This window comes from Hipposideros armiger, unplaced genomic scaffold (genome assembly GCF_001890085.2).
Source record: "Hipposideros armiger isolate ML-2016 unplaced genomic scaffold, ASM189008v1 scaffold_229, whole genome shotgun sequence".
Lineage (NCBI taxonomy): Eukaryota > Metazoa > Chordata > Mammalia > Chiroptera > Hipposideridae > Hipposideros > Hipposideros armiger.
Genome location: NW_017731579.1, coordinates 859,960 through 873,593, shown reverse-complemented (window position 1 = coordinate 873,593; position 13,634 = coordinate 859,960).

Sequence of the window (13,634 nt, the reverse complement as noted above, 5' to 3'; positions counted from 1 at the left end):
GTTTTGTTCATTGAGATTCTCCACTTGTTGTGTCATCATATTTTCTTTTCAATGTTTAAACAGTTGCTCTAATTCTTTGAATATATTTACAGTAGCTTCACTGAAGTTCTTGTTTGCTAAATTCAACATCTGGACTCAGAATCAGTTTATATTGACTGCTTTTTTTTTTTTCTAACTATAAGTAACAATTTCCTGAAGTTTTTTAATTGATTATTTGTTTGTATGCATTTTTGTTGCGATTTGGATATTTTTGATTGGATTGGTTATACTGTGGCAAATGTAGATTATAATTTCTTTTAAATTTGCCTGGTATTAATCTCTGGAATATGTTTCCTTTGTAGTAGTCACGAAAGTCTATGCTCAGATTTATATTTCACATTTTAGGATTTTTAGCTTAGTACCCTAAAGAGTGTCCTGTGCCTGCATAGCTTAATATTCAGCCAATGATTTGGGACAGAGGTTGTGCTCAAGCAATGTGAATCTGTCAAACTTCCACCCTCTGCTGATACATCTGCCTGTGACTTGGGAAGCCATTCAAATTCAGCAAGGTCTCAAGTCCTTGACTTTTACTCTCCACTGGGCCCTCTCAGGATTCTCTGTGCATGAATACAAGTTTATAGTCAAACAGACATGTGTGGAGAGCTTATAAAGTTAACCCTGTTTGGGCTCTCTCATTTTCAGGATTTCCCATTTGGCCAATTTCAACCTTCTTCACCCCAAAATGGACAGCAACTTTAGGCTAACAGAGCTGCAGATTTTTCAATCATTTCCTGAGGTATTTTCTACTTTTGCTGACAGTGCTTCCAGTCACTAGGTTTTGCCTTCTACCCCAAATCAAGTCTGTCCCTCTAGCAGCGATACTGCTGGTTTTCATAGCAAACCCATGAAACTATCAGAGAAATTGAGCACCCTAGGCAAAAAGGCTGTAGACTCAGCTTTCTTCCTCCACAAAGTCTAACAGTTTTTCATAAATAAATGCTTCTAATTTGTTGGTGTTTCTCTCATCAATATCCAGAGTTTTGAAATGATTTTTCAAGACAATTTTGTCTTGTACATTTGGTTTGGGGAAGATTTACTGGCATCATCACATGCTATCAAGTGACTGCTTTTTAATAGCTTGTGTCATATACACACACATATCCAAAAGGCCTATTTAGTATATCTCTTATAATTGGATAAAAGTTGGTATTGTCCTTTAAATTTTTATCCGGAGCCCCTTGAATTTAATTGGTCTTTCACCAGTAAGCAAAAGCTTCTTTGAGCATCACATGCGTGATTCTAATTTTTAATAGCAAAAAAATGACCTATTAGTCTTTCAGGAATATATTTGCTTTCCTATTAATATAGGGAAGAGGCATAAGGACTATTTTAACAGAAGAAAGAACTAGGAGGTTAGATTCCAAGCCTGCTGCCTCCGGGCTCCAAGACACAGAGCTAAAGATGTTCATCAATCAATCACACAGAACAGACCATCCAAAGCACACTGAGCAAAGAGATTCCATTGTAATGGTCATTACCGTCATTAAACTTTTACAAACTAGCCACAGGCTGTACCTTCCAAAAGCTAAAGGTAAACCTGCATCTATTCTTCTTGTACCTTGCAGAAGTTCCCCATACCAAGAAATTTTCCATAGAAACAAAAATACATAGAAACCCTAGCCTGATGGTCTGACTAGCGATTAGAGACCGCCACTCCATCTGTGGGAAGGCCTTTTCTTACTTGACTCTCTGTTAAATAAACTTACTTTCACTTTAAATTCTATATTGGCTCACATTTGAATTCTTTCCTATGTGAAGCCAAGAACCTTCTTAGCCCAGTGTTTGAGTCTCCACTCCAGGATTCACCTCTCCAGGCATTACTGTTAGTTTAACTTATTTTTTCTATGGTAGCTAAAACTTTTGACATTATCACAGAGTTAGAAATTGACATGACCAGTTCAAAGGCTGTTCTTGCTCTGGTAATATCACTGCTCTATTTGTCTGTTTCTTGTTTTTATCCTTCCATTTGAACAACTGGCAACAATGGGCTTTCACTTTGATACATTCCAGGCTCCAGATAATAATGCATGCAGTAGACATTGGCTATTTTACTACTACTCCCTCAACTGAATATATTTCTTATACAGTGGAATCCTCTGTCATGTGTGTCTTGCTTGACAGGAAGCAAGATTTAACTCTATCTAGTCCCTAAAAACTAAGATACATGCGTCAGTCCTGGGCTCTGCTGATTTTCTGTGTCCACATCTAAGAACTTGAATCCAGCCGAATTATAAAAAGATGCAAGATTTAAAAAATTATTTATTGCAGAGTCTAATAATGAAGTATCCAACAGGAAAAATGACAATAACCGCATGATGATCAAATGGATACCTTAGGATTCCTTGCTGCCAAAAATTTTTGTTTTATACCCATTTTCTGAACCTAGTTCTCTAAATTTCTAACAATTCTGTGAACCGCCTAATATACTCTTCTAATGAAATAAAGTTAGCCAGAATTTGGTATAATGCAATAAGTAATGTTGAGCTATGCTGCGGATCCTATCCAGTATTCATACTGGATACTGAGGCAAAAGGAAAAATCAGTAATACTGATAATGTATTTATTTGACATTTTGTTCATAACGAATCTTTAAGTTTATGTCTTTCAAATATTTCATTAAAACGTTATTCATGTTTATTATTTGAGTTTTCTGGTGGCTCCTTAACATCTGTGCTCACAGCAAGTGTTTCACTCAGCTCATCCAAGGCTCAGCCATGGTGAGGTTAGCTAAACACCAGTGCTGCAGAGTACAGGAGGCCTAAGGGTGTAGAATGAACATATTAAGGATCAAGCTACAACAACTTTAATGTAGCTGAGGAGATTTCAAGGTTGTTATACACTAAAATATGGAAATACAAAATACTGAATATCCTTTGGCTTAGTGTGTATTATTAGGCCAGGAACCCATTTCTTATTTTGAATTTATTATTAATTTAATTGTATTAGACATTAAGATCTACTCATTATGTAATAATTCTGTCATTTGGAGGCAACTCATCTATTTGTAGTGGCTTGCTGACAAAATGTCACGGAATTATTGAATTGCCCCAATTTGTGATAACAAGAAATATCCTAGGGGCTGGCCGAGTGGCTCAGTTGGTTAAGAGCTCATGCTAGAGCTCACTCAAGAGTGCAAGCTCTGAGCAATGGGGTCGCCGGTTTGATTCCCAACCCGAGCTGAGTGGTTGCTGAGTTGCCAAGAGGTGGCAGGACAGCTCAGCTAAAAAACAAAACAAAACAAAAGAAAACCCTAATATTATAATATTCTTGACAGAATTTTGCTTTAAATGTTATAAAAAATTTTCAGTCACCTGTTTAATAAAAAACAGAGTTACAGAGTGTTACTGTTAGCATGACCTTAACATAGATTCTTACATTATAGTCATATTAGGGACACTGACTCAAACTTATTTCAACATAAAAAGAAGTCTTGACAGTGTAAGAAGATGAGGCCCTGCCAGGAGACATTTAGCAAACGCTCTCAAGAGAATTCAAAGATGAGCATTTTCTACACACACACACGCACATACACACACACACACACACACACACACACACACACACACGCACACACACACACACACAATGCTAATTTAGTAACTTTCAGTGAGACATTTTATTGACATGGAAACTGGAATTCTCATGTCAGTCAGAAAATGCTATTGTCCCCTCTTACTACCAGACAAATCATAATGAGAAGACTGTCTATAATTATGACCCTCCCCCACACATGACAGATGACAGGTGGATGTTTACCAATGGGTTTATAATACACAAAGTTAAGCTCCCCTTGGTCCAGATTAGTGATTCAATGGACACAAGCAATGTTTGATTTCAATTATTTTAAATTTTGTGCATAAAAGACCGATCAACCTCTTTTCTGACTCATGTCATCTTTACTCATATAGGATAATGTGTTCATTTTGGCCTCAAGCAAGTCTTGCTGGCCAGGAGGGATTTAGCACTCAATAAATTGACTTTAATTGGCTGTTGTCATAGGCAAGGAGAAAGCTTATAATGTCTTGGATAAAATTGTTATATATAACTACCATGTTCTCAAAATATAAAACAAGTCTAATTATGCTTATTTTATAAAATTTCAAAATCATTTCATAAGAGGATTAACCTCAAATTATATTGCATGCAAAGCTAACTGTAAAATCTTTATTGCTTATGTTACTTATAGTTTAAAAAAAATAGGTTATCTTTCTAGTGATCAACAGGGAATTATTAGTTTTAAAAAAAGTTTTACAACAGAAACAACTTTTGGAGAAATAAAAGTAAATTCTGATTGTAAAAAGTTTTACATGTGCTATTATTGTGGGGGAAATCCAATTAGCATGTTACTTTTTAAAACTGGTTTCTGGTTTCTTTTTTTTTTTCCCTTTAAGATAAAATTTTTTATCAAACCTCAATTCACTTCCTGTTTCTATTCAATATCTATTTCCAACATTTCAAAATCAAATTCTAAAGACATCAATGACTTCTGTGTTGAGAATATCTAGCATGAAGCTGGATCACATGCATCCTTGAGCCACATTTTTTCCCCTCCCTCTCTTCCTCTTTTCTCTCTCTCTCTTACTCTCTCTCTCTTTCTCTCTCTCTCTCCGCTTCCTTTTGTGCTCTACAAAATACAACTGGAATTGAGCAATATGTCTGTAGACAGCTTACCTTCTATTTGCACCCTAGTGACTTCAGCTATTTATGCTGACTATATTGGGTATGCCAGTGACATTATACTGCAGTAGATCCTTAAGCATTACATCTATCTATCTGTCTATTGATTGATCGAGCAATCGATTGATGGATACAGATATAGATATATAGATATATAGGTATTTATGTGGAATGAGTTTTAAACAAAATTGAGTCTCAATACAGTGTATTGAGACTCAATTTTGTTTAAAACTGCTTAAACAGAACAATGCCTATTTTGTATTTTCTACCATTTGTTACTTAACCCCCCCACACACAAAAAAAACCAACAAAGCAAACCTATGCATTCTTGTCTAAACACTTTATTCCTAGCTTGTCAAAGTAAAACTTGGTATGTTTATCACCTGACAGCTGAAAAATAGAGTCAGGAAATTAGTCAATGATCTCTCCCCTCTTTCTACAGATAAAGTAAAAATCCCAGATTCAACTCAATTATTCAGTTTCAACTACATTAGGAAAAGTTCTTTGAATTTTTATAGAGCTATTTTTATATTATTTTAAAGAACTGAGGCTTTTCAAAAATAAAAATGGGCTTTCTGGGGAGCTTCTCAACACAGAATACCGGAGAGATGAATTCTCTTCCCTAAAACAGTATATAAACTACCAGGATAGACTCCTTTTCCAACCTTGTAGTAAGTAATTATAATTAGGAGGACTTGCATAACAATGACTTGTGATGAAGTTTTATTACCAATAAAAACAATAGCTACCATTTACTAAACATTTATAATACGCCCATCCATGTGTATAGCTCTTTGTATATAATTCTAATTCACTTTAGCTTCCCTATGAGTAGGATGATAGAATTTTATTGTTATTGGAAGAAAAAGGAATTTAAGAGTTAGTGGCTTAGGTAAATTACTGAATATAATATATAGCAAGTAAAGGGAGCAATACTTGAACTTAAGTTAAATCCCAATGCAATGCTCTCACTATTACTCTTCTAGTGGGAAGAAGCTATTATTTATATATTCTCTGGAACAGAGTGACTTAGTGCATAATACTTGATTTGGAATAAAGAAAGTTTTCATTTAATGTGGTATTGGGGATACAAAATGTGGCATTATGTTCTTCAACTGTGTCTTAAGAAAGAAATTTCATGATGAAAAAAATTCACATACAAGTTAAATTTGATAGGTTTGGTTCCCAAAGAACAGGCCATCCCCTTTACACTAGGATAGGGTGTTATTCATCCCCTCTCTAAGAATGTCTCAGGGTAACCTCTCCACCAAGGAGTACACAGTTCTAAATGAAGAAAGCCTTAGTGTGAAATTACAGGAAAGATCTTTGGGGATTGGTTCATTTGTTTAGCTAATCCTTGTCAATTAAGGTCTCCCAACAGCTAAGGGGACAGGTAAGAGTGCTCTAAATAACTTAAAATTTTTTTTTAAAATCAAATTTATTGAGGTAAAATTGGTTAACAACATTATATAAATTTCAGGTGTAAACTTTATAATATGTCATCTGTTTACTCTATTGAGTGCTCACCACCTGCAGTCTCATCTCTTTCCATCACCATGTATTTGATCCCCTTTACCCTCTTTGTCCCCTCCTTCCCTTCTGGTAACCACCATTCTATTGTCTGTATCTAAGGGTTTTGAACAACTGTCTTATTCAATACAACTTTTACCCTGGCATAAATAGTGAATAGCAATTAAATAATTACTTATAGTATTAGTAATCACACATTTAATTACAACTTCTCATTAGTTTCTTAGTGTTAGTCATAAATAGTACCTAATGTTTGCTCTCAGCTTTTAATAAATGGGCTCAAACTTAGAAAGCATGATAGTTATAACACAATTTGAATATTATGCTGCATGAAATCAAAATTCCAAATAATTGCTGTCAAGTATTTACCTCCTAGTCATCCTTCCTTATTTATATAATAGTCCTAGTCCTTAATGTTATCATTCTTGGTGACTTCACTTCACAGAGAAGCTTCTAGTTTTTTCACTTCTACTGTAGTGACCTTTTCTTCTAATTTAGTTTCAATATCTAACATAGTTAAATCTTGGATATAGTAACCAGAAACAGCAGAATTTAAATAACAGTTTAAAAACTCTGTTCTTAGTGTTCTATTGAACTCATTTACTTCAGTAATTGCCATAGTGTTAAACCTTTTATCCATGGAAAACACTGAATTCTCATTACTCATAGCCTCTTTCTGGCTGATTTTTATTTGTTCAGCTTGAATTTCATGATGCATCATTGTTGTTATTATGAGTCAATATACTGAAATATACTCAATTCCTTTCTCCATTTTTCTCTTCATCCTACCCTCCTGGCAAAACCAAACCCTGGAAGAACAAACAGGCAGTTTCCCTGTATTTGCATTGGATTAGCTGATTATTTTAGAAAGAGAAATTATACAAATAACTCTATATGCTTCTCAAGTCAATTTCAGATTTCACTTCTCTTCCATATCAAATTTTCTTACAAATGTTATTATGTATTCTGTCTCCTGTCCCCCCCCCAAAAAAAAACCCCACAAAACTCATGCATTCTTGTCTAAACACTACACTATTTCTAGCTTGTAAAAGCAAAGCTTGGTATGTTTATCACTTGACAGCTGAAAACAGGAGCATTTATTCTGGTAGTGGAGGCAGAGACATAAATGAGTAATTACATCTTGGGTCGTAGGGAAAGTCATGACGTAGTTTTCTATTTTTTTAATTGCAAAAATGAGTCATGACTTTCCCGATGACCCAATAGCTTGTGTGTAACATTTTGTGATAAAAAGTAAATACAGGGTTACTTTGCAACATATAGGAGAAAAAGTTACTGAGTCTTTGACTCCATTTTACATATGATAAAGCTGAGGATCAGAGAAGGTAAATAACATGTTGAATGTATTTAAAAAATTCTAAAAGATGGCAAAGCTGGAGTTTAAATCTTACTTTGTCTGACCCCACAATTTCATTTCTTAATGTCATCATATGGTCTTCCAGTATATATTGAGTACCTATTTCAGACACTACATTTTTCCATACATTATCTTATTTAAATCTCACAAGACCCTTTGAAATAGACAGGGTTTGGTGTTTATCAACTTTTATATGGGGGTGCTCACCTTTAAGGGGGGCACATAATTACTTCAAATGATAAAACACAGGGATGACTAGAACCCGAATTTCTCTTACTTCAAAGTACACGATTTTTAAAAATTGCTTTTAAAAAAATATTTCATAATACTTGCTATTTTCTCAAACTCAGTTACAATATAAATTTTCTCTGTCCTAAAATTCAGCGACCTTTTGTTTGGAAGCATTGCAGCAAAGTGTGCATGAGCTATGGGGTTAAGAATTCAATAGATGTGGGGTGGAAAAAGATATTTCATGAAAATGGAAACAAAGAAACAAAAGCTGGAATAGTAATACTTATATCACACAAAATAGACTTTAAAACAAAGGCTATAACAAGAGACAAAGAAGGACCTAGTATCCTACTTCTGGGCATTTATCCAAATAGACCCAAAATGCTACTTCGAGGGGATCTACTCACCCTAATGTTTATTGCAGCATTATCTACAATAGGCAAGATATGAAGATTACCTGGGTGTCCCTGAATAGATGAATAAAGAAGAGGTGGTACATCTATATGTACAATGGAATATTACTCAGCCATAAAAATAGATTGAAATCTTGCCAGCTGGGGCAACATGGATGGACCTAGAGGGTATTGTGCTGAGTGTAGTGAGTCAGACGGTGAAAGACAAATGTCATATAACTTCACTTACAAGTAGAATCTAAAGAACAAAATAAACAAACAAATGAAAATAGAAACAAACTCATAGATACAGAGAACATTTTGGTGGTTGACAGATGGGGAAGGGATTAAGAAGTACTGTGGTTGTTACACAGTAGTCATAGGGATGTAGGGTATAGCACAAGGAATGTAGTCAGTAATATTGTAATAACTATGTATGGTACCAGATGGGTAGTAGATCTATTGGGGTGATAAATGGGAGTGGGGGTTGGAGACAGGGTCAAAAAGTGAAGGGATTAAGAAGTAAAAATTGGTAGTTACAAAATAGCCATGGGGATGTAAAGTATAGGGAATACAATCAATAATATGGTAATAGCTATGTATAGTGGTTACATAGGTGACAGGTGGTACTTGTCAAAGGGATCACTTCCTAAATTATATAAATGTCTAACCACTATGCTATACACTTGAAACTAATATAAAATAATACTGAATGAAAACTCTAATTGAAAAATTTAAAAAGGGGGAAAAGATCAATAATATTGTGATAGAGCGGTACAGTGTCAGATGGTTGCTGGACTTACGATGATCATTTCTTTAGCATACGGAATATAATCAATAATGCGGTAATAACGCTGCATAGTGCTAGGTGGATACTGCTGAATAACATGATGTACACCTGAAACTAATATTATATTGCATGCTAGCTATATTTTAATAAAAACCTTAAAAAATATCCAACAGATGTTTGCTATATTTACACATTTATTTACGCCCATATTGATTTTATAGATATGTTTGCATTAACTGACTTTTTTCTTACCCCTTTATTTAATTTGGGGTTTCTTAGTGATTAGATTATATCATTCTAGTTTATCTTTCCTTTGTATTGCTCAATATGGTGTTTTATATTTGACAGGTGTTCTGGAATATTTTGTGAAAAATAAATACATTTCTCTGTGTATGTGTCCATTTATCACACTGTTTTCAAGATATTGAGGCTGTCTGTGAAGATGGGTATGATTTAGGCAGGGACTTCAGGCTGCATGTTAATTCACGAGTCTATTATCAAGGAATTCTACTCCAAAAGCTCTGTAGAGAGGTCTTGTGTGTTTTAGCCTTTCATCCATATTTCACCACCTGTATGACTGTGCATCCATCCAGGCCCAGTCATGGTCTCCCTGAGGTCAATATGAGGAGATAGTAACTTAAAGCAGGAAGAGCTGAAAAGAAATGGTAACCATAGTATAGGAGTAGGTGACCATAGTATATTTTTATTACCTGAGGCACTCAGCTGTGCTCTTCAAACAGGACACTGATGAAACCGAACACCTCCAACCTTATGGTTGTATTTGTCATCTTGCCTCAGAAGAGAGTGGGTACACTTTCATTCTTAATGTGAGGAAAAAATCTCATGGGAGGGGAAAAACTATGCTGGAATAGCAATGAAGAAGTAGTTGTTCTACATGACATTTTATTTCTGGATGGCTAGAAAGATCAATGTACTTGCCTGCAGCTCATGAATTAATGTCCTCAGCTACCCAGGAATGAGACATCGTGCACAGCAACTTGTTCTTCATCGCTAACCTCTTGTCATAAGTAAAGCAATAACAATGTGGCTTCAAAATAGGTGTCACCCTTGGGCTACACCATTACTGTATCTTAAAAATCACTAATAACTGTTATGCATGGACTAGAATTACATTTTCTGTACAAATGGGACAATTTCTATTAGGCATATGGAAAGCAGAGGTTCTGGGTAATTCAGCCTTTAAGAGATGTAGTTTTGTATCTCCAGAGGTCATCACAGTTCCACCCAGTTCTATGAGGACTGGGCTGGGATTCTTGAATACGAATTTCACTATTACCGTACTATGGTAAACAATCAGCTTGTGCTTCTGATAAATCATTTAAAAAATGTCAATTGCAATATTGACATTCACCAACTGTAAAAGTATGTTCTGATTACAAATCCATTAATGGATGTATTTGTTTAGCAAAATATTTATTAAATGTTTACTAAGGGCCAAAAATTGTGCTAGACATGATGTATGTAAATATAATTTCAAATCATTTTAGAGTTTAATAGATATGGTGACAATAAAAACATGTATGAGTGACAAATAATGAGAAATATGGTATAGAAATATAATATAGTAATGACAAGTAATGAGAAAATACAAGTAACAGATTGGAGAAAGCAGAGATTTTTGATTTCACAAAAGTAAAACCAGATCTACAGAATACAGGATGGCAAAGGTGAGGGCACACAACTCATAACTCAATAACATACTAGAAGTCTAGACTTAGTTGGACCCCAAATAAAGGACAGTACTCTAGGTATGTGAGTTTGTCTATAATCACTTCTGAGGCCCCAATGACATAATAATTTAAAATGAAATCAACCCACAAATGCAAAATGAATGGGGTCAGTGGGTCAGTGGATGGTATAAAAGGCTATGGAAGGTTTCAACATTTTCATTGAAGAAAACAAAGAGGGTTAAAAGGAAGCAGGTGGTACAGTAACAGCGTTGAATAGGCCATGAAGGTGCCTCAGAGGAGGTTTTAGTCATTTTGCTCTTTACAGAATAACATATTTTAATAATTTTCTAATAGTAAGATGCTTTCTTATTATTCTCTCAAATTCTCACAGTAGTTGTAGAAGGTGAGTAGAATTATTTCCACTTTAAAAGTGGGAAATCTGAGGATCTGAGATTTAAGGCCAACTAAATTAATAAAAAGCAAAGCTCAAAGATGAGTGGAAATCATCTTTCACTGATTTAACTTTTTCTTCATTCAATAAATGTTTATTGAGCACTTATCACATCACAGACACTGTTCTATAGAGTGGGGATATCATGGTGAGGAAGATAAATAGGATTTCTCCTGTCATTCAGTTTACAGTTTTTTTATTTTAACTTAACTATTTATGACAATGCTGAGTAAAAAGAGAGTAGAGAAACTAGCAGGATACATTGATACTGTAAATGTTTATAATACAAACATTTGTAGTGTAAAATCCACACATATTTCTATGAAGACAGACTAAGTGATCTACACAGTGACAATCTACTCAGTGACATCACTAAGAATTATTTCACTGTATCTATCCCAACTGACTACCTGATGGTGCGATTACATTGGAAATGAAAACAACACTATGCCTAATACATAACAGATTTGTACCATGCTTAGTGTGGGTAAAAAAAATACGGAAAAATATTTGCATGACCAATTTCATTTGTATATGATATCGTCATATTTGGTTATTGTTAGCCTCATTTTCATTTATAGATTAGATTAAACTCAGTTACTAAAGGAGGAAATCCATGCAATTTTAAATGATATTATTTGGATTTATTGACTATCTTTGTGATCTTCAATTTCTTTCCTTCCATTTTCTCATGAACCCAGTCCAGGCATTTGTTCCCATCATTCCACTAAATCCACACTTAAAAAGTCTATAAATGACCTTATTGAGCCTAAAAGCAAATTCATTCCACACAGCTCATCTTGACCAGTCCTTCAGCTTTTTTTTTTTTTTTTAACTTTTGTAGGTTTATCTGAGCCAAAACTGACAATTATCGGGAAGCAAGATTGGAAACGCTCCCTGTCCTTCAGCTTTTGACACAGTTGATGGTGCAATCTTCCCTAAAACACTTTCTCCATTGACTTTCAGGGCACCATTCTTGCCTGATTTCCCTCTTGCCATCAAGACCACTCTCTTATCAGGCTTCTTGTCTTGTTCTTTTTTACATTCCTAATCTCCAACACTTGAGGGGTCCAGAGTCAGTGATTTGACCTTTTCTCTGAATAGCTCAGTCATCTGGGGCCATGGCTTCCCTACAGTCTACATGCCAATAATCTCCAAATTTATCTAGATAGCCCAGAACTTTCCCCTGAACTCCTCCTGACTCTTTTCTCCACATCACCACTTTAATGTCTAGTAGATTGCTCAAAATTAACAGGTCCAGAAGGTGGCTTCTGATATCCCCCCTACAAACTTCCTCTGCCCCAGAGATCTGCATTACTTGCATTCCTATTCCTGTATTCGTTCCCTGTGGCTGCCCTAAGAAATTATCGCAAATTTAAAGGCCAACAATACAAATTAATTTTCTCACAGTTCTGGATGCCAGAAGTCTGAAACCAGCGTCCCTGGGCTGAAATCAAAATGTCGACAGGACAGTGCTTCCTTTGGAGGTTCTAAGGGAGAATCCGTTCCTTGCCTCTTCAGCTTCTGGTGTCCACTGGCATTCCTCGGCTTGTGGCTGCATTACAGCAGTCTCTGCCTCTTTGATTACGTTGCTTTCTCTTTTTCTATTTATGGGTAAAATCTCTTCTACTTGCAATTTAAAAGGATATATGACTGCATTTAAAATTTAGGGCCCAACTGGACAATACAGGATGATCTTGCCATCGCAAAATCCTTAATTTAATCACATATGCAAAGACCGTTTTTTTCTTTCATTTTGCCATATCAGGTATCTTTGTGGTTTCCAGGGATTAGGACATCATATCTTTAGGAGAAAGGGCACAACCTTCTGCAAGTCTTGACTGAAATAGCAATGTCTATGCAATTCTTTCCTTGACCACCTTATTTAAAATCTCCCACTCTTTACCACCCATGCCTATATTCTCATTATCCACCTTTCCTTTAATTTTTATCCTTATCGTCCTTATCACTACCTAAAATAATTATATATCAAACAATTAAAAGTATATGTTATATATTATTGTATATAAATATAATATAATTTTAAGTATATAATAGTGATCTTAAGTAATAACTAAACATGTATATCATATCTAACCCAAAATTCATCCTTGAAACTGTCAGTATTAGGTTCAGTCAAAAACAAACATATGAGATGTGCTCTTTTTAATTTTAATTGGTGCTTCCAGACTATTTTCCTAGATGGCCATATCAAGTCATATTCCCTCCAGCAATGTGTAAAAATAAGTTTTTTACCCACATTATAACATTTTATTACACTCTTTAATTTGAGCCATATTAATATTTTGTGTAATGTTTATATTTTAGTCTTTTTCATTGTTCCCAAAGTTTTCTAAGTTCTGTGTTTCTTGTTAATTAATAGTGTCCCAAACTGAAAAGGACAGCCCTGGTAGCTTTTATTTATTTATTTATTTATTTATTTATTTAATTAAAAAAA